The sequence below is a fragment of the Podarcis tiliguerta genome (genome assembly GCF_965153285.1).
Source record: "Podarcis tiliguerta genome assembly, chromosome: 12".
NCBI lineage: Eukaryota > Metazoa > Chordata > Lepidosauria > Squamata > Lacertidae > Podarcis > Podarcis tiliguerta.
This window is the reverse complement of record NC_139545.1, coordinates 10,845,639-10,870,351: the sequence shown is the minus strand read 5'-3', so window position 1 is coordinate 10,870,351 and position 24,713 is coordinate 10,845,639. Positions and strand designations below refer to the sequence as shown.

At 41.0% G+C, this 24,713-nt stretch overlaps 1 protein-coding gene across 5 annotated transcripts in view; it reads left to right on the top strand.

Moving 5' to 3' along the window:
- The window catches only part of ARPP21 (cAMP regulated phosphoprotein 21), a 231,315-nt gene that overhangs the window by 37,234 nt on the left and 169,368 nt on the right, over positions 1-24,713 (top strand). Inside the window, exon 1 of one of the 5 annotated variants that reach the window (XM_083404768.1) lies at positions 12,856-13,143. The exons of the other annotated variants lie outside the window; for them this stretch is intronic. The gene's annotated coding sequence lies outside the window, so the exon portion shown is untranslated. Of the gene's footprint in view, positions 1-12,855; positions 13,144-24,713 lie in introns of those variants that run through there. 5 annotated transcript variants of the gene reach the window in all.

Below are 24,713 nucleotides of genomic sequence, written 5' to 3'. Positions count from 1 at the left end.
TCAGCTGTTTAGTAAGGCAGACAGATGCAGGGTATTAATTAACACTTGAGTACATATCATGATTAAATAAGGGGGAAGGGGCAGAGGTAGCAAATCTTGGTGCAAATCCATACTAAATGTACACCTATACATATAAATTAGCATATGCAATTGTTATGCAAATTTGTCATTGTCATCCCCCCCCCCCATTAAGGGACTTGGAGGGCAGTCAGAACTGAAAGATCCCAGTTCTAGCAGTATGATCATGAACATGGGTAGGCAAACTAAGGCCCGGGGGCCGGATCCGGCCCAATCGCCTTCTCAATCCGGCCCATGGACAGTCCAGGAATCAGTGTGTTTTTCCATGAGTCGAATGTGTGCTTTTATTTAAAATGCATCTCTGGGTTATTTGTGGGGCATAGGAATTTGTTCATTCCCCCCCCCCAAAAAAAATAGTCTGCCCCCCCCCCCAAAGGTCTGAGGGACAGTGGATCAGCCCCCTGCTGAAAAAGTTTGCTGACCCCTGATCATGAACATTGTAGGAGCATTTAGATCTGAAAAAAAGAAAAAGAAAACACCCACTATGTTATGTACTGAAGTTCTCACCCTGGGCCAGCAGGGGGATACTGTAGATGGTTCAGGTCCACATATGCAAATAAGGGATCGAAAGTGACATTCAGTGATTGAATAGTTACAGAAAGTTGTTACAGTTACGTTGTACTGGAGCTCTATATAAGCAGGCTGGCTGAACCCTTCAGTTCAGTTCTGTCCTGACCTGTGAATAAACAAGAGCTGTTTGGAGAATCGCTGTGTCGTCTGATATGTCCACCCACAACTTAACACACTATGTTCCCCTTCTATGGTTTGCTGTATCTGCAGTGTAGCATCATCACTAACCATGGTTTATGCTAACCAAATTCTCTTGAACTGAAGAGGCTATGCTAGTCAACTGAGATTGAGGAATCAGGCACTACACCATGGTTGAAGCAATCCATTTAAGGGGCGGTGTTGTGTGAGACTACAGCATGCTCCTGATTTCCTAGCTATGGTTAGAAGATGAGGTAAATACAGTAGTTTGTCTGCACTGCCACCTTGTATTGAAAGGCATGGATTTCATCATGAAAACACTAAATCTCAACTCCTGGTTGCCCTGCTTACCATGTCCATTAACATATTATATTTTCCTTCCTGTGTTTTGCCTATATTGGTGTTGTTCATTGATTGGTCAAGACATGTATACAGCAAACAGCCTGGAACAGAAAGTAATAATAAAAATCACTAGTTTTCTTGATGGGAATAATTAATAGCTATGAACTTTGCCTAGCAGAACCATCAGATATATCAAAAACAGATGATGTTTTTAATTAATTGACAAAAGGTGTGGGAAGAAAAAGAATCAGCAAAGAATCATTCAAGGGGTTCATTTTAAACACCTGAACAAAGGCTGCTTTTCACTTGAAAGAAATAATACGCATAGGCTGTTTCAAAGAGACTTTTATGAGTCATAAAACCTAATGGTGGACATCTAAAATAATAGGAAAATATATTACTGAGTAAAAGTCCTGATATCATTACTAGTTAATTCATTTCTATGCATAGTTATGAGTCAGTGATTGAAGACAGATGTCATACTTCCAGCTTTTCACAATTAGTCTAATTATAGTTTGGTGTGTTTTTTTAAAATGTTATTCATTTTGGGAGCAGAGACTAACTATGTAATTCACTGTTTGCTTCACTAAGCACTATGTTGCCCTTTTATTAGATGCAAAGCCAACATGTTGTGAGGAGGGGGTCTAAAGGGTGTTTGTGAAGAATAGTGAAACTGCAAATAAATAGCTCCTAATGTATTTAAGTTATGTAAGCAGCTGTCTGATCTACAGTGACCTGGGAGTGGGAATAGAAGGATCTGCCAATTTTGGAAATCGTGAGTTTCTCAATTTTCCAATCTTGAATTCAGTTCTCTACCTTTTGCACCAATTTGTGAACTCTCTTTTCTTTTTTTTAATCCCCATGAAGGATGGAAACTAGTGGAGTGTGGCGGGGCGGGGCGAACAGGTGGAGAGGAAAGATCTAATATGAAGAGAACCAGATTCCTGGGGTCTTAATCAAGAATTCTGAAATGTGGTTATGCCTTCATCAGCATCAGAATAAGCCATTGGGGGTGTGGAATTTATCTTCTCTTGCAAGGCCTACCCCTTAGCAGCTAGCCATGATGAATTCAAATGTGAAAGGGCTTAACTCCATGCAACACTCCTAGTGGCCGCAGGGAAATCCTAGTGTTGGTTTGCTGAGCATCGTCATGGCAACAGTCACTTCCATAGGGGCCAAGGCAGGTTTGGGCCCCCTTTTTTTTTTTGAGGGGGCCAATATTCTTTATTGAAAACTAAAAAGTATTAAATTTGTCCATGCCAAATCTATGTTTATACACAATTTGTACTGTTTATACCTCCTTTGTATTGTTTTGTTTTGAAATTGGTAAGATAATTTAGTTTCCTCATATGTCACTTGAATATTTATAGTTTACTTTCTTCTGTAATGTTTTAGTCTAGATTGTTTTATTTGATGTTTTAATGCAGGTTGCAAACTGCTGAGAATCGCCCCCCCCCTTAAAAATATAAAGGAGTATAGAAATGAAATGAATAATAATACATGAAAAATCTTCAGCATTTTAGTATAAAATTCTCTTAAATACATTTTTGTATGCAGTCTTGACTAATGTATACATTTTTGCAAGCAATTCCTCCTGACACAATTTTGTATGCTATTTTTATGAATATACTTTCGGCCTAATGGCCCCCAAAGCAATAAGTGACAAAATAAAGGTACAGGAAAAGTACAAGAAAACAACCAGAACAATACAATAAGCAAAGCCAATCGCAAAATACTCACCAATCACAAAATACCAACTACCAATTGTGAGCGGCATTCCAGCTTCCACTGCCAGATAACTTTGTTGTTGCTGTTGTTTAGTCGTGTCCAACTCTTCGTGACCCCATGGACCAGAGCACGCCAGGCACTCCTGTCTTCCACTGCCTCCCGCAGTTTGGTCAAACTCATGCTGGTAGCTTCGAGAACACTGTCCAACCATCTCGTCCTCTGTCATCCCCTTCTCTTTGTGCCCTCCATCTTTCCCAACATCAGGGTCTTTTCCAGGGAGTCTTCTCTTCTCATGAGGTGGCCAGAGTATTGGAGCCTCAGCTTCAGGATCTGTCCTTCCAGGGAGCACTCAGGGCTGATTTCCTTCAGAATGGATAGGTTTGATCTCCCTTAACTCCCTCAAGTCAATCTGATCTCTCGCCTAGGAAGAAGGCCACCATCACAACCCAAAGGAGCCGCTCAAAACATATATTTTTGTGGCCTTTGGCTACCCGACCCAAATTTGATATTGTCTTTCTCTTTGATCATCTTTGTAGCCCTCATGATTGGGAATGTGTATGATTTTGTTAGCTTGTTAGTTTGCTTGCTTGCTTGTTTTGAAATTAGACTTACTGGGCAATATCCAGTGATATTTGCCCACTCATAATGGAAATCTTCTTGGACAACTGGACTTCCAATCATAAATGTATGAAATAGGCTTGCTCGCTGTCTCTATTCCACTTGAATCTACACCCATTTGCATGCTTTGATGAGGAACGTGATGACCTTTACCAGACTGGAAAAGGGACTTAGATGCCCACACTTTAGATGAAGTAATTTGTTGTACTGGAGCATGGGTAGGCAAACTAAGTCCTGGTGGCCGGATCTGGCCCAATTGCCTTCTAAATCCGGCCCACAGGGAATCAGTGTGTTTTTACATGAGTAGAATTCGTGCTTTTTTTAAAAAAAAATGCATCTCTGGTTTATTTGTGGGGCATAGGAATTCATTCATTTTTACTTTTTTCTCAAAATATAGTCATGCCCCCAACAAAGTCTGAGGGACAGTGGACCGGCCCCCTCCTGAAAAAGTTTGCTGACCCCTGTAACTGGAGCATTTTTTTGTGAGTGCTAGTTCAGCTCATCTACATATATACATATGTACTATGCAGAGAGAATAATCATGTTAGCATATTATAAAATACACAGTTCATTGTGTAGTTATTTGATTACACCTCCCAGATTTAAACTGTCATGTACCAATAATTAGTTTTCATAAGACAATTTAAAGCTTGCCTAGTTTTCTCAACAGCTCTTTCTCCCCCTAGAGACAGTCGGCTGTGTTTATTAGTGTTCCCAGACTATACTCTGGGTTCCCTTTCCTTTAAGAGTTTTTCTTTATTTGCATGAAGGGTCAGGAAATTCAAATGCATTATTAAAAGCCCGCAAAACGAGGAGTGCTGCAGAAACAGTATGAGTAATTTACTGTATACTAGAAGCTTACAGCTAAGGAACTGGGCTGTTGCTTCAAATCAACATGCAAAATTCAGCTCTCGACGAATCAAATAACTCTGAAGGCTCCTCCCGCCCCCTGTTCTGCCATGGCAGCTGCTGTTGGTGGTCCTTCCTGCAGCAAAAGAGAAAGTCCAGATAATATTTGGGGAAAGTAATAGCTGATAAACTCACCTAACATGGAGACCTACTATCCCTCTGTTTCCTTTAGTGTCAAAAGTGGGTCCAGAAGTGTAGCCTCGGCTTCTACTCCTGAAAGAAAATTGCTAAGTCATTCCAATTAGGCTGGGATTTGCACCATTTTTTCCCATGTCACTCCTTCTCTATGACATTTCAGCTTTTCTTGCCAAGTTCCCCACTTAGGGTTCTTTTACTTACGCACAGTGGCATCACCACATAGATCTGATTGGATGCATAGTGCTCTGCTGTCATACGTTCCATGCTTGGTTGGGATCATCCATGTAACCAATTCAAGAAGGAGAAAGAACCAGCTTTCTACTGAGCAAAGCAGTTCCGACAGACACCAAACAGTGTGGAATGTGAAACACAGATAGTAATGAGATACAACATTCCTAGAGTGGACATGAGAAGGGATGTTTGCTCCAGCCAGTAGAAAACTTCCTGTTTCTTCCTGGGCTGGGACAAACTTCCTCTGCATGTGACTAGAGTTGGGCGTGACCTTACCTGTCCAGGTGACAAAAGGACCAGGCGCACAGCCCTCCTCCTCTCTTTGACTCCATTCCTCGCAGAAGGAACAACTCTTCAGCTAGAGATGCCCTGTTGGCTTCCAGCCAACAGAGCACAAAGGGACTATCTCATTATGGGATAGATTCCACATGTATGTACTTCTGTAACTAGGCCTTCAGGGATCCATCTGTGAACTGAATGTGTGAGTAAACTTATTTTATACTTTTTACACAAGATTGTGTTGTGTCTATTCTTTTTAAGGGGGAGTAAAGGGGATTACAGGATGCGGGTGGCACTGTGGTCTAAACCACTGAGCCTCTTGGGCTTGCCGATCAGAAGGTTGGCAATGTGAATCCCTGTGATGGAGTGAGCTCCCGCTGCTCAGTCCCTGCTCCTGCCCACCTAGCAGTTCGAAAGCACGTCAAAGTGCAAGTAGATAAATAGGTACTGCTCCAGCGGGAAGGTAAATGGCATTTCCGTGCACTGCTCTGGTCATTAGTCATGCTGGCCACATGACCCAGAAACTGTCTGTGGACAAATGCCAGCTCCCTCAGCCTATAGAGTGAGATGAGCATGCAACCCCAGAGTCATCCGCGACTGGACCTAATGGTCAGGGTTACCTTTACCTAAAGGGGATTACCAGGAATCCTATACTGAGAAACTTAAACGAGCTTGCAACAAGCTAACTGCTGTGTTAGAACTCTGCTAAGTTATAGAACTTGCTAGTGCAAGTTAGGGACGATATTATTAAACAATATATCCTCTCCTGCCTCCTTGAACATTCCCATAAGCAGAAATTTGGGGGAAGCATACTTAAAAACAAATAAGCAATGAGGATGAGTGGGGCTTTTTTTTTTTTTTTTTTTTTACATTTCAGGAATAACATCAAAAATGATGCTATTTTTCCTATTAGTTTATTCATAGGTGCCTGTAGAGTTTTGTTATCCTCTCCCCCCAGTTCATATTCCATTTTCTCTTTCTTCATTTGTTTTCTTTTTCTGCATTGGAAGCAAGTATTTTCAACGTTTAATTGGTTTGGCTACATATTGTTACAATATAATGTTCTTTTTTTAAAATGAAAATAAAAATGAGGATGGGGAAATTCTACCCAGAACTTACCTTCTGCAAGAGAATATTCACCTTCAGCAGAGAATATTCAGAGCAGCACCGATGGAAATTCTTTTAACTTCGTCTCCATGTGTTTCAGCTGAGTTGAACCATTTGCACTGGCCTTCCCTTTGCCTTTTGGCAGAATTTGATGGATTTACATCCTCGCCTAAAACAGATTTGCATCTTCACCTAAAGCAACGTGCAATGCAAATACGGAGGTTCCTGCTCAAGTCCTGATAAGCAAGATATTTCAAAGAAAAATAAAGAAGCTCTGATAGGGATTGAGAAATTCCTCGGTTGAGTTCTGCTGCTCCCAACTTTCACCTGAGTTTAAGGGAAGAGGCATTTGGAGGTTCCAGATCAAATTAAACATGTCAGGGGTTGTTTTTTTGGGGGGAGGGGAGTAAAAGCGTTTCAGTGCTGGTGACCTTTCAGAACCTTTAAAATGAATTGCTGGCCAAATCTCTTAACAGACTGTGGCTCAAAACTGAAGATAAGTTAATTTAAGGAAATTCGGGGAATTTTCCTTTCCTTTCCTCCTCCCTACAGCCACTTGCACCCCCTCTGAAAGGTCTGTCTGAAAGATCAAGGGATCCCCTTAAACAATTTATTTTGGGCATCAGGGTTTTCTTTGTGAGGGTGGAATTGCTCAAAATCAGGGTTGGATTCTAAGTTAAAGAAGTTCACCTAAGCCCCCATTGCCATGTTCTATATGGTCTTGGAGAGGCAGGGCACAGCTGGTTGCAGTGGGGGGGGGGGGAGAGGGGAAGCTTGTTTTCCTTGAGTTTCCTTAAGTTACTTTGTCTTAGGATCCTGGTCATTGGTAGGTAGAAAGTCAAGAGATGGAGCAGTTCTGCAGCCATGGAAAGGACTGTCTGTGTTAAACTCCCAACTCCTAGAGATTCTATAAGGTAAAATGGTAGAGTTGATACTGGCAGTCTAGGTTGAAATGACCATCATATTATGTACAATAATTTCAGTCACCAGTTGCAGTAGCAACAGGTTGGGTTTTTTTCTTGCAATACCTATCCACTGTGAACAATGCGCGGTTTTTACGAAAGCTTTATAATAAGCATTTGGCGAGCAATTAAAAACTGCCAGCCAAGCATTAAAGGACAGCTTTGAAACTGACAAGATCAAATAAGTATAAAGGAGAGTGCAATCCCTAATTAAAAACAGACAGTGTAAAATTTGTATTTGCCCAGAACGGTACGAGAGAATCATTGTAATCTGTTATGGCAGATGCTACAATAAAGGTGACATTTCCTATCTTAACTTTCCCAGAGAATACTTAGTGTTGCAGACTGCTCAAAGCACAAAGGTGCTATCTCAACTACAGATATGATGGCAGTTCATTATTTTGGAATTGAAGAAGAATTGATCTAGGAGCAATGGCTCAGCCCAGAATAAGTAGCTCAAAGCTAATGACATTTACACTGTGCTTCAGGGTGCTCAGAGCCCTTGGCATTCAGTATCTCAGTTATCCTTACAACAATCCTCTGATGTAGGCCAGTATTGTCATCCTCACATTTGTTTGTTTGTTGAGTTAAAATTTATATTCCATTGTTGTTGTTGTTTAGTCGTTTAGTCGTGTCTGACTCTTCGTGACCCCATGGACCAGAGCACGCCAGGCACTCCTGAGTTCCACTGCCTCCCACAGTTTGGTCAAACTCATGCTGGTAGCTTCGAGAACACTTTCCAACCATCTCGTCCTCTGTCGTCCCCTTCTCCTTGTGCCCTCAATCTTTCCCAACATCAGGGTCTTTTCCAGGGAGTCTTCTCTTCTCATGAGGTGGACAAAGTATTGGAGCCTCTGCTTCAGGATCTGCCCCTCCAGTGAGCACTCAGGGCTGATTTCCTTAACAATGGATAGGTTTGATCTTCTTGCAGTCCATGGGACTCTCAAGAGTCTCCTCCAGCACCATAATTCAAAAGCATCAATTCTTTGGCGATCAGCCTTCTTCATGGTCCAGCTCTCACTTCCATACAGCACTACTGGGAAAACCATGGCTTTTACTATACGGACCTTTGTTGGCAAGGTGATGTCTCTGCTTTTTAAGATGTTGTCTAGGTTTGCCATCGCCTTTCTCCCAATGAGCAGGCGTCTTTTAATTTCGTGACTGCTGTCACCATCTGCCGTGATCATGGACCCAAGAAAGTAAAATCTCTCACTGACTCCATTTCTTCCCCTTCTATTTGCCAAGAGGTGATGGGACCAGTGGCCATGATCTTCGTTTTTTTGATGTTGAGCTTCAGACCATATTTCACACTCTCCTCTTTCACCCTCATTAAAAGGTTCTTTAATTCCTCCTCACTTTCTGCCATCAAGGTTGTGTCATCTGCATATCTGAGGTTGTTGATATTTCTTCCGGTGATCTTAATTCCAGCTTGGGATTCATCCAGCCTAGCCTTTCGCATGATGAATTCTGCATATAAGTTAAATAAGCAGGGAGACAATGTACAGCCTTGCCGTACGCCTTTCCCAATTTTGAACCAATCAGTTGTTCCATATCCAGTTCTAACTGTGGCTTCTTGTCCCACATAGAGATTTCTCAGGAGAAGGTATATATTTCTCAGGAAGGTATATATTCCATACCTCCCTCCAAAGGAGCTCAGGGCAGCAGGACAGTTTGAGAAGGGATGGGCACAAGACAGCGTGATTTGGCTCATGCCATCTTGTGAATGCCTTGCTGAAGCAAACATTCAGCTCACGACCTCAGCTCACATTATTGTCCATTGCACTTGCTGCATCTAGTCATGGCTGGTATGGTTCTGATCAGGTCCGTCTTAAGCATATCCGTGGTGCAAAGCTCCCTCAGGCACCTCCCCTTTCCCAGAGTTTTTTTAGGGAGAACGGCACTGCCGACGGGGCTGGAGGAGGCGGGCAGTGGCTGGAGGGTGGCTCCTCTGGCGGGGAAGAGGCGGAGGCTGGATGTGGCACCTCCCAGCTCAGCTGGCTGCTTTGTGCCATGGTAGCCATGGCAGATGGGGGCTCTGGGTGCTGTGCTGCTTCGGCATGGCATGGCGGAGGTGGGCGAGGGCAGCAAGCTGATGTTGGGAGGCACCGCGTCCAGCCTCCGTCTCTTCCCTGGCACCCTCCAGAACTTGGCGCCCTGGTGCCCCGTGCCACCAGCCTCTATGGATACGACGCCCAGGTTCTGAATTTCTCAGAGGTTTGATCTTCAGTGTGAAAGGTGCCATTTCAGAGGAGGGCAAGCGGTTAAAGCTCCATTTCCTTTCTGTGGCCTAAGCTTAAATTCATCTTTTCAAATCTGTAGACGGCCTCGTCTGCTGCTATTTCAGCATGTTTCCTTTAAAGCAGTGGTCCTCAACCTGTGGGTCCCCAGATGTTGTTGGACTACAACTCCCATCATCCCTGAGCTCAGGCCTTGCTAGCTAGGGATGATGGGACTTGTAGTCCAACAACATCTGGGGACCCACAGGTTGAGAAGAGAGAAACCTGAAATGGCTTCTTCACAGCATGTTGGCAGCCATACAGGGATCACATAGTATCACATGTCATCACCACCGGGCCCTCATTGGTCAGGGGCAGTAATGCTTTGGAATATCAGTTTCTGGAAACAGCAGGGGGGAAAGAGTGCCCCTTTGCTCAGGTCCTGCTTGTGGGTTCCTCACAGCCATCGGGTTGGGCACTGTGAGCATGGGATATTGAACTCAATTGACCTTTGGCCTCATCCAGCAGTTTCTTAAATTCTAAAGGAATTTGAAGGTGTTCTGACAAAGGCAGATCGTGGAGAAACAGCAGCCTCTTTCTCAGGGAAAGAACGCTTTCTCAGGGCAAGAAATTGGGGGATGGGTTTCAGCACAACACTAAGCCTTATCCCCACCCTGCCCAAAAAGGCCCACCCTGCACTGTTGGCTTGGTGCAATGGTGCATGGCCCCAGCTCCTTCTTTTCTGTTTAACACACTTTCCCAAAGGACTGCTTTGGGGAGACAAGTACTTGCCAGCCATACATGTTTTCCTAGCAATATACTCAAAAGTAAATGCCTTGCATGATGCCAGGATTGTAGCATTTCATAGCCCCAGTGTCAGCCAATGGAGCAGAGTGGGGAGGACATGCTACTGTGATGACGTCACCCACACTTTTCCCACTAAATGTCACCGGACAACGCATGAAGGAAGGTATGGGTTTACAGCGCCCACCCTTCTCCCTGTGTTGTTGTGAAGTTTCAGCCTGACATTCCAGGCTTTCATTTGATGGGCTACATGTGGGTTGGTTGTACACTATTATGGTAACTTCCAGGGCCGGCCCTACTGTTGGGCAAAATGAGGTGACCACTTCAGGCAGCAAATGCTGGGGGGGGGGGTGATGACAGCCCTCTAGCTGTTCCTTCTAAGTCACCCCCTCACAACCATTTCCCTTTCAAGTGAAAAATATGTGTATTCCATGAGTCCTCCCTGGCCCACCCCCCTAAACTAACCATGCTATCTGAAATTCAGTAGATGATGCTATCTCACCACCATTGTTGAAGTAACATGGGAATCCTCTGTATGGGGAGGTTGCCATATGTCCTCTTTTCCCAGGACACGTCCTCTGTTTTGAAATGAGAGTCATCATAGCGATCCATAGTTAAAAGCAGAAGTCGGCAAATGTGTCCTCTTTTTTGCTCTTCAAAATATGGCAACAGAGAGGAGTCAGCATCTTGCCCTTTATCTCAGGCAGCAAACTATATTGGGCGAGCCTAGGTAGCTTCTGACAGAAAAGAAAGGACAATAGAGCACACAGATAACCCTTAACATCCACAGAGTTTCTGTGCTGAATCAAGTGTCACATCAGAACTTAGGCAAGAAGAACAGTATCTGGGGCAAAAGAGTTAATGAAATATAGGCATACATGCAGATTTGGGCTGAATGTTCTGCTGTACAGAGGATGAGCAATTATTAGTCCTAAGCTATTAATTTGCAGCCTTTGGTTAGCTTGTTGCGCACCTGCATAATGTCTCAGCCAAAATGCATTTAAAAAGCACCTTTCTATAACTGCATAATGCTTGGGGTGTGGAAGAGGAAGAAGAAAAAGACCTGAACAAACTGTTCTTTATGAAGACGAGTTAACAATCATTGATCAAACAGTTCAAGGCACCTGTTGTAGCTTTGTTCTTTACAAGTTCACAAGAAAACTGAACAATCCTTACTTTTAATATTTCCCTTTGGTTCAATAGTTTTGCTCCTCAATTCCCCGCCTCCATTTGACATTCCAAGATCACATTATTGAGACCTTGCATGGGCTGGTTTGTTTTCTCAGCAGGTCCATTTAATGACTTGTCATTCATCAGGAAATCCTTTCAAATAGCACGATTGATCCTCGCTTGCCTTGATTAAATTATTATTTTTTTCCCCTTACCCCAGAAGAGTTGCGTTAAGATGTTTTTGAAAGGATGGTATTTTCCTATCTTTATCTTACTTAGTTCAGCTAAGGACAGGTTGGTAGTTTTGCTAAAGGTCAGGTATTGTAACTTGGTTTGGAACAAAAAAAATGTGTAGCCCTGTTACAGGAGATGGGATACAAGTCATTTCCAAGAGTGTGATCTTTGGAAGAGGAAAGAGAGGTTGGGTAAATGGAATCAGCCATCCAACATTGACCAAAACTATGTATACTACCCTAGGTTCTGTATAAAATATGGGCATCTGGCTACAGAAATACACACGTTTGCAACTTTTTACAAAGTGAGTCGAAGCCAAAGGAATGCGTGTGTAACAAGAACCACACAAAACCCAGGGCTGTTAATTGGCAATTTTCCTTTTTCAATGTGCAGGCTACAACTGAGTAGTCTTTTGAATCAACTGGATTTTTATTGTATAAATTGGAATCTATCTCTGGAAAGGACCTTGATTCTAACACACTTGACAAGATAAATCTAAGTTAGGGAGCCACTGTTGTGATGAAGGCTGAAGTAGGATCCTAGAGACATGGAACCTAGCATCAAGTCCTGTGAATTATTCCCAAAATGTGGCCTGCCAAAGTTGGGCAGATGCAAATAATCTTACTTCAGTACCTAAACATGCTTATTGAACCCAATGGTCTTGACTCAACTTTAGCTAACTTAGGGTACTGGTCTGCTTATTTTCTGTTTCCTCTCAGGAACTAACAGGCACTTCGGAACATCTTTTTGGAAACAGAAAGGTACAACCAATACAGTATGAATTTGTCAAGGAAAATTAATTGATCATGAAACTTTGGAGAGTAGAACAAGGAACTGAAAAGCACATGTCTTATGAGCCAGAAGTAGCTCGCCATACTTATAAGCATAATGCTTGTTCACTCTGCACTGAATGCAGGCACAAGCTGTTGTCTACATATGCACAAGTGTTTGTGTGAAAGGGTGTATGTTTGTTGTGTTGTACATCTCAACTGTTGTGTACATACCTACATAAACTATACACCTACATGTGGGCAATTGTACAAGTGTACACCTCAACTATGTGTACATAGGTACACAGATTGTACTCTTGTTGAACATAACAGGTGAACAGCCCTTCTTATGCACAAAGTTTTAATTTTCCTTTCCCCAATACCTACATGTGTGCAAATAATGTATTCATTTGTAAATCCCTCATCCTTCTCTCTTTTCTTTCCACCCACTTCTTTCCTTTCTCGATCTCTTAAGCAGGCCAGCAGTAGCATCTGTTAGCATTAAGATATAATACAGCAGTTTTCTTAGTCTAAGGCCCTGTAGCGTATTTGTTAGTAGCAAGGAGACAGGATTTTCCGTCTGCATGATCTATAATGCTCTTCTCTTAATTTAAGATGAAAGGACTATTTTTGGACACCACCAATGACTCAGAATATAGAAGAAGCAATTGTGTAACAGATGCATAACTGAAACCAAGCATTTGCAAACAGTAAGACATGCATCTTGTTTAGCTTGCCGAACACCTTGAATAAAATGAGCAAAGCTTCTGTTCAGCTGGTAGAAGATTTCTCCATTAGCTCCTCTGAAATCAATTCAGATTGTGTACTTGCGCAACTTTTCTTTTGAAGGTAAGTGGTATGTATGACTTTTATCAGGAAAAGAGTTACTGCAATGTGATGTGTACTCTGCATTATTTCCAGAGAGGTGAGTTTTTCTTGGAACTGCATGAGCATGTGATGTTGTTGGCTTAATCTACAACCCAAACAACACCAGCACCTCTGCACTGAACGCCCAGTCATTGTGGCAGATTAGCCACATTGGCAAAATTATTTGTATTATTTGCCACTTTCTGATTATAGTATACTGACATATTTACCAGCCCCTCCAGGTTGAGAATCCATTTGTCTGTGTATTGGGGACAGTTTTATTGTACGTTTTCATTGAGGAGTGTGTCTTTTTGTACTTGTTAATTGATCTCCTAGTTTTATGTATTGGTAGAAGAAAGAAAGCCTGCATTGCTAGAACAGCTATGAAGCCTACTAGCAATTTCAAAATGACACATCTGGTCAAGTTAGCCTGAAGGTCTAAAACCATTTATTTGGGAGGAATCCCCTTTGAATTCAATGTGACTTATTTCTGAGTAGACATGATGCCACAGTTAGTCATTTGCCACAAAGCTAATGCAACTGGCTTGTATGTGTGCACATGCAAATCTGGTACATATGTTTTACCTCTTTGATGCACAGGTTCAGAATTTTCAGTTTGATAAACATCAAGCTTTCTAGAAAACCTGCTTGCTTGCAATATTTCACTGCATTGTTCTATTTTACGATAGTGTTAATTTCCACTCTCACTCCCCATTCCTTATTGTTTTATTATTTTAACCATTCTTGGAGTCTTAGGACAAAGGCAAGATATAAGGTGTTTTAAAATAAACAAATAAACAAAATAAAATAATGAATACTTATCAGTTGATAAATAAAATATATTTATATTTTGATAGGGAACACATCAAAATTTGAATGCCTGCAATAGATGTAATGGGTTTCAATCCTGATAAGAGATAAGCATTCTTGTTTGGAGGTCCTGATGATCTCAGATCAGTTGTTCAGCCTGTTCTGGATGGAGTTGCACTCCCCCTGAAGCAAATGTTTCTGCAATTTGGGAGTTCTCCTGGACTCAATTCCACACCCAGATGCTCAGATAAAGCATATGTTTCATCAACTCTATCTTGCACACCAATTGTGCCCTTCTCAGAAGAAATGAAACCTGGTCCCAGCAATTCATGCTTTTACTACCTCCAGGGTAAATAGATGCAATGTCCTTTATGTATGGCTGGCCTTGAATACAGTAATGAAGCTGCTATTTTTCCCAGAATGTGGTTGATGGTAGTTATCCACTTGGATCATATTATACCCTTGCTTAGTAAGTTCTCCTGGCTAGGCTTCTGCCAGTCGAAATTAACATCTAAGAATCCATGTAATAGGGTTTATTCCCTTTATCTATACAATCTCATGGTTTTCTGCAAAGAAATAATAATATTAATGCTAATGTTTTTAGTCATCCTTTGAGGATTAAGTTTTCTGCAGCAATTTTCTTTTCCCCCAGGTACTCTGCAAACAATCTATGTCCTTCTAAATGTGTTTGTAGGAAGGGGGTTATTGGTTTCTTTTTGTTTTCCTGGGTTTTTTAAAATATATTTTGGGTTCTCCTCATTTTGTATTTTTATGTTGTGAACCACCCTGTGCTCAACAGATAAAGGGTGATATACCGAACGTCGGAAATTACTTGCAAAAATGTGTATATAAGGCAAAAAAATGCACTAAAATGCTGATGAATTTCATAAGGACTTTCAACTGATGTGGAAAAAGAAGAAACTGGCATTTGCCCATCACTGGCTGTGAGCCTAATACACAATACTCCCCCCCCCCGCCCCCAAACAAACTGGTTTCAGCAACAAAACAGGGCAGGTTTCCTTAGAACAGCTTTTCCCCTTACATTTTTCTTCTTACCCAGATCACCCCATTTTTCATTTTCTTCATTACATGTCCCCACAGATCTCAATTATTACTGAACGAAGGCACATTTGGGGACATACCTGAGAGGACAAATACTTTGTGCTAAAGAGCTTCCATAGCACAATGAAAATAATGCAATTATTTTCTCTTGCCAAATTATCTCTCTTGCCAAACCCAGCCTTAGCCCTGCTTTCACTAAGCCCAGATTCCAACCCTACTATCCAACAGAAAGATTCGATTCCCCCCTCCCTCTTTCTACTGGTAGCCACATGTCTAGTGATAGCATCTCACTGGAATTCCCAGGTGAAGCTATCGCTTGAGATCTGCTTCCATAATATTTGGGATATAGCTAGTTCAGAATGACTAACTGGGCTTAGAAGAGTTGCAGATTGGGTTATAAAGGAAAATACCTTGATGAAACCTGGTCTCCCCTCGTTTCATACATAAGGCGGGGGGGGGGGATAAAGCTCTCCCACCAGCCCCACATCTCTGTCAGTGGGGAACCTATATGGACTGCTAATGTTTTAAGACCATGTAAAATGACACCATAAACTTAATGCTATGTTGCTTTCTCTGTGGAGACTGTATTGTATAATAAAAATTACAAAATGGGGGGGGGGGTATGTAGAAGAGGGAGTTTCAGCAAGTGCAGTTGTGTGACAAGACTGAAATTTTCTCATTGGCTCAGTTATCAAAGGTGCATGAGCCTAATCCACTTTTCCCAGTTATGATGTAAACTTCATGCAACTTGAGTGCAAACAAGTTCTCGTTCCAGACTTTTTGAAGAGGCTTTGCGCAATGCGAATTTGAGATTTCAGGGTTTCCCGGGCTATCTTAATCTCTCTCCCTTCTATCCTCTTCTACTACTAATCAATATCTTTTATATGTGTTTCAAATTCCAGCTTTCTGACTGACTTGGAGGTATCTTAACCATTGCAGAGTGCTTACGAACTCCCTATTTGGGCGAGAAGTATATACTTCTGCAAATGTTCTGTTTCCAGACTTTTATAGAAATCAATGTCTGCAAGACTTCAGCTTTCCTGGAAGCTGAAAACATTGTAGCTGTTTTTGCAGTGCAGTCTGAATCCCCCATCTTGATGGATAAGTGCAAATATTCTCCATGTCAGATTTTTCTAGTAATGCTGCACCAAATTTTAGGGCTTATCGAGACGTGGATTTTGACACCTTTAGTATTCATGCAGTAGGCTAGCTCTGCCTGGGAAATTAGGATGTTCTGCCAGCTCTGATGTGTGCCACAGCATTGTAAACGTGATTGAGTTCCTAAGGCAGAGTAAAACATGGGACAGGTGGCATTCTCTAACATATAAATCTGTTTAACTGCCTAACCACAACGGCTTTGTTCTGCCTCCACTGTTGAAGGCAGAAGGCTTCTGAATACCAGTTGTTGGAAACCACAGGAGGTGAGAGTGTTGTTGTGCACAGGAGGCGAGATTGTGGGTTTCATGCATCCCAGTGGCATCTGGTTGGCTACTGTGAGAACAGGATTCTGGACCAGAGGAACCAAGTGGCCTGATCCAGCAGGATATTCTTATGCTCTTGTTTTGCACAGCAATGCACAGCAAAATACTTCTGGGCATCTCCCTGGATCAGTTATATACCGTACTTTTACTAGCTTGTTATTTTGATTGTTGAGGTGAGTGCAAATGGGAGCCTTGTACAATACAATGACTGCTGTATCCAATATAATAATAATAATATTTATTAAATAAATAAATAAATTAATTAAATTAAATTAATAAAATTTATTATTTGTACCCCGCCCATCTGGCTGGGTTTCCCCAGCCACTCTGTGCGGCTTCCAACAAAGATGAAAAATACACTAAAATGTCACATATTAAAAACTTCCCTGAACAGGGCTGCCTTCAGATGTCTTCTGAATGTCAGGTAGTTGTTTATTGCTTTGACATCTGATGGGAGGGCGTTCCACAGGGCGGGCGCCACTACCGAGAAGGCCCTTTGCCTGGTTCCCTGTAACTTGGCCTCTCGCAGTGAGGGAACCGCCAGAAGGCCCTCAGAGCTGGACCTCAGTGTCCGGGCAAAACGATGGGGGAGGAGACGCTCCTTCATGTAAAGGGTTTTCACATGGGTATAACCATGTCCCCAAATGCAACCTTTGCTTTTCTCCCCATCCAAGTGAATGGCAACCATTCTTAACTAAAAGGAAACTGTCAGGCAAAATTAAACGTGTTAAGAATAGGCATTATTGCTTTGTGCGCTACTAATTTAGAGAAATTTCCATTTCTCCTGGGAAGCCGTTTGATATATATTTGTTTTCAATTAAATTTGCATATATACTGCTTTAAAGAGATTTGATATATCTCTGTGTTTGGTGATTTTCCTAAGGAGAAACGTACCCACTTCTTCTTCTTCCTTTATTTAATTTACAACTCTGCGAGGGGCTCAGATTGTGGGCACATTGCGAAGAGGTATTAATGTAGGCTAAATCATCACGAGCTTTTGTGCGTCAGAAAGCTAAAATCCATCTGCCTTATATCTGGGATAGTGGAGAGAGCGAGAAAGGAAGAGAATGTTATGAGTGAGATGCAAAACCTTATAATTAAAGAAGCATGTAAATAATAATGGAAGTCATTAGTGCTATTCAGTTTGAAAGAATGTTACAAATGTAATTGGAGCATTAAAACGAAAATCCATTATGACAAAACATTCATGATACAAGAGAGTGAAAATGTGTGACTTTTATTTTGATAAATGTCAGTTCTCCCCATCTCTAAGGCACCACTAGTGAAAAGTAAAACAAAATTTAATTTAATTTAAAAATGCCCCAAACAGTTTCATTTTATGTTTTTAATACTTTTTGTTGCATGCTACTTGGGAATTTCATTGATACACTTGAAAGAGTTTTGCACTTGTGAACCTAAGATGACTTGTGGATCCAGAAAGTTTAAGATTTATTGAATGGAAGAGCAGATATGAAAAGTTTGCACACAGAGGAGATATTGTTTTATGGCTCTGTGATTCAGTGGCATAGTGCAACATAAGGCGAGGCTGTCTTAGCTTTATTAAATCTCCTGTCTCTTTTAGCTGTGCCTCCTTGGATGCTTCCTTCTTCTTTAAAAAACAAGAAATAAAAAGGAAGGGTGGCAGAAGAGGAAGAAAATGATTTAGCAATTATGGAGGAAATTATATGATGCTAAAATTACACCGTGTTCAGCTATTTGAATGGAGGGACTTGCGCCTTGAAAGGGCTGTAATTTTAGGGTGTGAAAAAATGTAGATTACAAAACAAAGGGAAAATTTAAATATGTCTAATGGATAAGGCAAAGTTGGGGGGGAAGCAGCAGCTGGAGGAAATTTTGAGGCAATTAGGGATAAAGGAAATGTGTTATTGTTGAGGGCACTGAGTGATAAATAAGGCTGCTTGGCAGTCAGGTTTGAGGGCCCAATGGCAGCAGAAGCTAAATATCCCTCCTTCGGTGAACTGTGTTGTGCTTTCATGCCAGTGTCCTTTGGTGCTAAGCAGATGAAAATTTAAGATTAGCAACAGTTCACTCTTTATGGAAACTCCTTTATAATAGATGAGCATGAATATGGGTCTCATGCCAAACTTCATGAGCAAAAAAGCATGAACTGACAGACAGGTACCGATCAAGTCCATCTTTGTGTTGAAGTCTTTGGAATGAGGGTAGCAGGAGAAGTCAGCCATTTGGAATGTCCTCTATGGCTACAGAATGACTAGGACAGCTTAATTTGCTTGTTAGAGAAATGGGAAACGTTCTGGGAAGAATGGAAAATATTATGCAACCCTAGAAAACGGAGGAATATCTGCAACAGTAATTATCTACGGCTGGTTGACCCATGCTTACACATCATCTGATCTCTGTATATTCAGTTTCTAGATGTTAGGTAGCCAATGCTGTGAAGTAACCAGGTTTGAAAAGTTTTGTGCTCAAATCAATGGAAGGTGGATATCTGTGATGACCCTTTCACACATTCAATATATTGTGGTTAACAATATTAAGTGATGACTATGCAAGTATGAAGTGACAGTTTGAACCAGATTTAAAGGGCTCAGGAAATCAATTCAAGTCACAAGGCAGGCAAGATCACCTATGTACTAGCACATCCATAAATCAACACGTATAATCCAGACCAGAATTTGTCAGCCTTGCGAAGTACATTTTCTGTTGGGTGATCCCAGTAGAATAGTCAAATAGCTCTGTATGTTTCAAGTAACCAAACCAAGCCAGATGCTCCAAAGCCCTAGGGACATCAGACAGTCGAAACTAGTTAAATGATTTACTGTGTTTCAGCTATATAGTAACTTATCTTAAGTTTTTAAAAAAGAGGAAAGTCCTATCTTTGTAGGCAGGAATTCAAAGGAAGCCATTTATTTGGGTTCCAAGAAGAGCTGAGAGACAAATGCAGGATGCAATCAATGGGTGGCATCTAGAAGAATCCAGATGAAGGGGGAAAGTAAAAACAGCACTTGGGAGCAAGCAAGAATAAAAGGCAACATATGTTCAAAATGGTTTATGGGCCATATCCCCAAATGTCCACAAACAGCTTCAGAACTGAAGGAGAGACAAGTTCAAATCTCTTCTTCTCAAGAAAATAAATAAAAGGCAAATGAACAAAACTCTAGGGGAAGAACATGGAGCTCAAAAAAAAAAAAAAAATTAAGCAAAGAAATGAAAGTGAGCTCTTCCATGGAGTACAGTCTCTTTTTCATCATCTTTGACACTAAAGTTTCTGAAATTTTATTGATCCTTTTCTCTCACCCCACTAAAAATTTGGTTCTCTGTTGGTCACAGGGCAGACTTGCGCAGAAACAGTTTTGTGTTGTTCTAGAGACAGACAGGAAGAGTCATGAAAGTTGCCAGCACTGCTAGCCACATAGAGAAACAAACCTTGTACTTTCTTCACCCAAGTGCATTGTCTAAACTCATCTAAGGCCTTGTCAGCCAGCAAGAAAAACATTTCTGCCCCTCAAGACAGGCGTTCAGGAGTATTTCCATCATGAGCCAAAGTCTCTTGACCAAAGTTTTCTTCCATTCCATTCTGGGGTGATCATCTTCAACATCCACACAGACATATCCTCAACCCAATTTTGCTGATCAATACCTCTTAAAGCACAATCTTAACTACTTACTGAACTCATAAGTAAGGTCCAGTGACTTCAACTTGCCTTAATTCCAGGTAATAAAGGTTTGATAATACAGCCCTAGTTTCCCTGGAGACAGAAGATGGCTTTTGGTATGACAAAGCACAGAAGTCTGAGAAACTCATGCTTCCTATAACCACACCTCCATATCTTACTCAAAGCTGAGAAATATAGGATCCTCACTTTCCAGCTAATACCAAGAAGAAGAAGAAATATATCTTATACAATTAGAAACATGAAGATTTTAAGGGTTGTTAAAGGATTATTCCCTTAAAATTTGTGCAGCGATGGAACAGACCAAGCCCGCTGAGGAAAATTTATGAAAGGTTCACAAGCCATCTTAAGTCTGTTTCACCCATGCATAGCCCAGTTACAGATTTATATCTCCCAGCTTCAGACAAATTATGAAACTATGATGTGCGGAAGCATCACAACCAGAGAAGGCTTCAAAGCAAGCAAGCAAATACATACTTATCATGTCATAAATTGCAATGACATTTTAATGACATTTTCAAGTTGGCAAGTTGCTGAGCTGAGTCATGGAAAGGTGATAACACTACAAGATCAGACCAGGGGGTTTTCTTCATCCCACTTCTGCAGAATAGTATCACCTAAGAGTATCACCGAGTTAAGGACAAATATTTGGGTCTAAATTCCCAAATCTGGTTTCTCAGCATCCGGATCAGTAACAGGAACACAGGGAACTGTTAGCTGCAAACACTTTTCTTGCACAATGCATAAATATCCCATTCTTATGGTGTCTTATAAATTGATGGTTTCAGAAAACCTAAGTACAGTTTTCATTCCAATACTTTACAGTTCTTTGGACAGAATTCAACACCCCTTTGCAACAATAGTTAATAATACCTTGAGGAACAAACAAGAATGTTACTTTTCTAGGACCAGGGCAGAAAATAATACACTTGATTTTCTTTCATATCAGTTCTCATTCGTAGACTGGTTTTATCCAGAGTCACAGTGATGACCACTATTTGAACTGCTTTGTGTTCTGCTAAGCAAACAAACCAGAAGCCTTTTTGTTTTCTAGGACTAAGAGGGTACTGTTTAATATAATGCTCAATATTAATTTTAATTTATTTATTTATTAAAGCAAATTATTGTTAGAGGTTCCTTGTTGATTTAAAATTAATCATATTGGTCTCTGATGTGGTATACTGTTGAGCAGTTTTTTTTTCTTAAGAAATGTTTAGGGGTACTCTCATTTTCCTACTCATATTGAAATACTGCCCCTCAATGAGGCCAAACTTAGATTCACAAAATGTTTAGGGGTATGCGTATCCCTGCATTCCCCCCAAAAAGCACTGCTATTGAGCCATTATAAGGCAATTCTATGGTAGCAATGTTACATTTGTAAGCTTTTTTACCCAATAGTTTGTCTTGGGTAAACGCGGGTGGCGCTGTGGGTAAAACCTCAGCGCCTAGGACCTAGCTGTGGCGACACCCGAACAATTTGGTTTTTTCAACCTATGGCACATTTATCATTTGCAGGCATGACAGATGTTACTGCAGTCTCCTTTTAAAAAAAGAAAGAAGAGGATTCCATACTAATAAATACCATCTCGCACCACCTGGCTAACAAATTTTATTTTCAATTTCCCAATCTCAAACTTAACAATAACAAAGTTGCAATTTGACACCAGCACTTCAATGGCTGTTTCTTCTTCCGCACTTCATTACAGCACAATCACATTTCCCATAGTCCTAAAAAGAGGTTTAAATGACGCATGCTACGTAAGAAGAAGAAACTTAAGAGAGATTCAGAGTCATCTTGCATAGCACACTGTGGGGCTGGATCGAGACACATTAAAAAAAAAAATGCTTCAGGAAAATGTGTTGTAAACCTGAAAGTGGGAAATCACATTGGCAAAAGACAGAACTCCACAGCGCCATCTGGTGCCACAGCGTTTTAACGCATATAAAATGCTTTTTCTTTACTAAGGTAGCTGAGTCCTGGGTTGTTTTATTCATCTGTAAAGTGACATTTTGAAACTTTGGGAAATTATCTTTAAAATGATATAGAACATGTTAACTATATATGAAAATGAAAAATGAGACTGTAGGTTGACATTTTCATGGAATTACCATATATACTATATGTATAGTGTTCAAAGAGCTTTGCATACATTATTTTGGTCAGTTCTTACAATTGTAAAGTAATCCTTACAGTCCTTTAGAGAAGATAATTATTAATTGTCACTATAATGTAGCTATGGTATCAATGCTGCAAGACAGTGCTTTTACCTAAATCTAGCTAGTGAAATAATGGATGAGACAAGATTTTAATTATATTTTTTTGAATTGCATTTTGGTCTTCAAGTTGACTACGTAGCATTTGACAACATCAGTCCCTCATTAATGTTAGACTTCTCTGCCTTGCATGCCATCCTCCATTAGAATAGCTTCGTGTGTGCGTTTATGTATGCTTTTGAGCATAAAAATAGCCAGCAGAAAAAGAGTTGCACAGCTCCTTGTACCCACTACTGTTCTGCTAAAAATTGCAGGTACTGGATTCATTAAATGCATTTTTGTGTAATGTGTAGTTTGCCTCCAAATTTTCCTAATGGTGATGTTTTATTACAGAGCAATAATAATAATAATAATAAGTTTGTAAGCTTTTATTGATTACTTAAAAATTAGGGCAACAGAGTGCCATCAGTTTGAGCAATCAATCACTGAAAGTGTAAATGGCAATTAGACTTGCCCTGTGAAGTCATAATTGAAGTGGACCATAACAAAAGACTCTTGGACTACAGAAGCATCCCTCATAGGTGCCCACCCAGATTCTGATTAAAGGCCTTCTTTGGCAGTCTGTTCCACTGCTCCTTGTACCATCAGGACGACCTTCTAATTGTTTAGTATACATTTTCTATACATATAATTTTGAACCGATTCATTCATTCATCCTCATGTGCAACAGAAAACAAATCTGCTCATTGACCTAAGTGGCATCCCTTCAAATCTTTGAAGATGACTGTGTTATCAGCCGTGTTCATAAACCATGCGCCTCCCCTCCCCATTCAATTCCTTCTGCCTTTTCTCATAGGACTTGGTATCCAAGTATCTCACCATCTTTGTCACTCTCCTTTTGACATATTCCAAGTTGTCAGCTGTGGTGCCCAGAACTGGACGCATTACTCCAGGTAACATTTGGCCAAAGCAGAATAGATTAGTACCATTACTTCTTGTTAAAGGTAAAGGTACCCCTGCCCGTACGGGCCAGTCTTGACAGACTCTAGGGTTGTGCGCCCATCTCACTCAAAGAGGCCAAGGGCCAGCGCTGTCCAGAGACACTTCCGGGTCACGTGGCCAGCGTGACATCGCTGCTCTGGCAAGCCAGAGCCGCACACGGAAACGCCATTTACCTTCCCGCTAGTAAGCGGTCCCTATTTATCTACTTGCACCCGAGAGTGCTTTCAAACTGCTAGGTTGGCAGGCGCTGGGACCGAACAGTGGGAGTGCACCCCGCCACGGGGATTTGAACCGCCGACCTTTCGATCGGCAAGCCCTAGGCACTGAGGCTTTAACCCACAGTATACTATTATTCCTCTACACTGTTGATGCAGTCTAGAATTGCATTAGCCCTTCCAGCTACTGTGTTGCAGTGCTGACTCCTTTAGCTTATAGTCTATTGAAACCCCTAGATCTTTTTCCACATCTACTGCTGTCAAAACTCATTTTGTATTTCTACATCTGATTCTTCCTACCTAAATAAAGATCTTTAATTTATCTCTTTTTAATTCATGCTATTAGTTTTTGCCCCAGTTCTGCATTCTGTCCAAACCATCTTGAACCTTGTTCCTATATTCCAAGACAGGGGTTCCCAAACTGTGGTCCGCAGATCCGTTGCGGTCCATGAATTTCATTCAGGTGGTCCACAGTGTGTATGTGGATTTGTCTTTGAATATGAGAGATGGCATGTCCAACACATTAAATATTCACTACTTCTTTTATTTCTTATGTTGCATTTTATTGCACTGCAATTTTAATTCTGTAGAATACAATAAAATAGATAAGAAATAAAATAAGCAATAAAAGCGCATTTAAAATCATTGCTACAACAGGCAAAAAAATCACTACATGGTCCAAGACCCTCAGCAATTTTCAAGTGATCTGTTGCAGGGGGAGTTTGGGAACCACTGTTCTAAGATATTGGATACCCCAATCCAGTTTGGTGTCCTCTGTACAGTCCAGCTCAGTCCTGCTCTTTCACACCTAACCACCTTTTCCTGCTGCTGCTTCCCATAAGAACACAAAAGATCCAGTATGGAGAAAGAAAAGTCAGTGGTGTTATCAGGGCAAGACTTTGAGGGTGGAGAAGTTTTTATTATAATCATTTATTATTTTATATACCACTTATACGCCAAAATGGCTTCTAAGTTGTTTGCAACAATAACATAAATCCATAACTAAACTACACAGTAACAACACATCCTTAACTAAAATATACAATAAAACAATTAAAAAGCATGTGAATTACAACTGTTGAAAAACAGTTAAAACCATCAAATCACAAGTT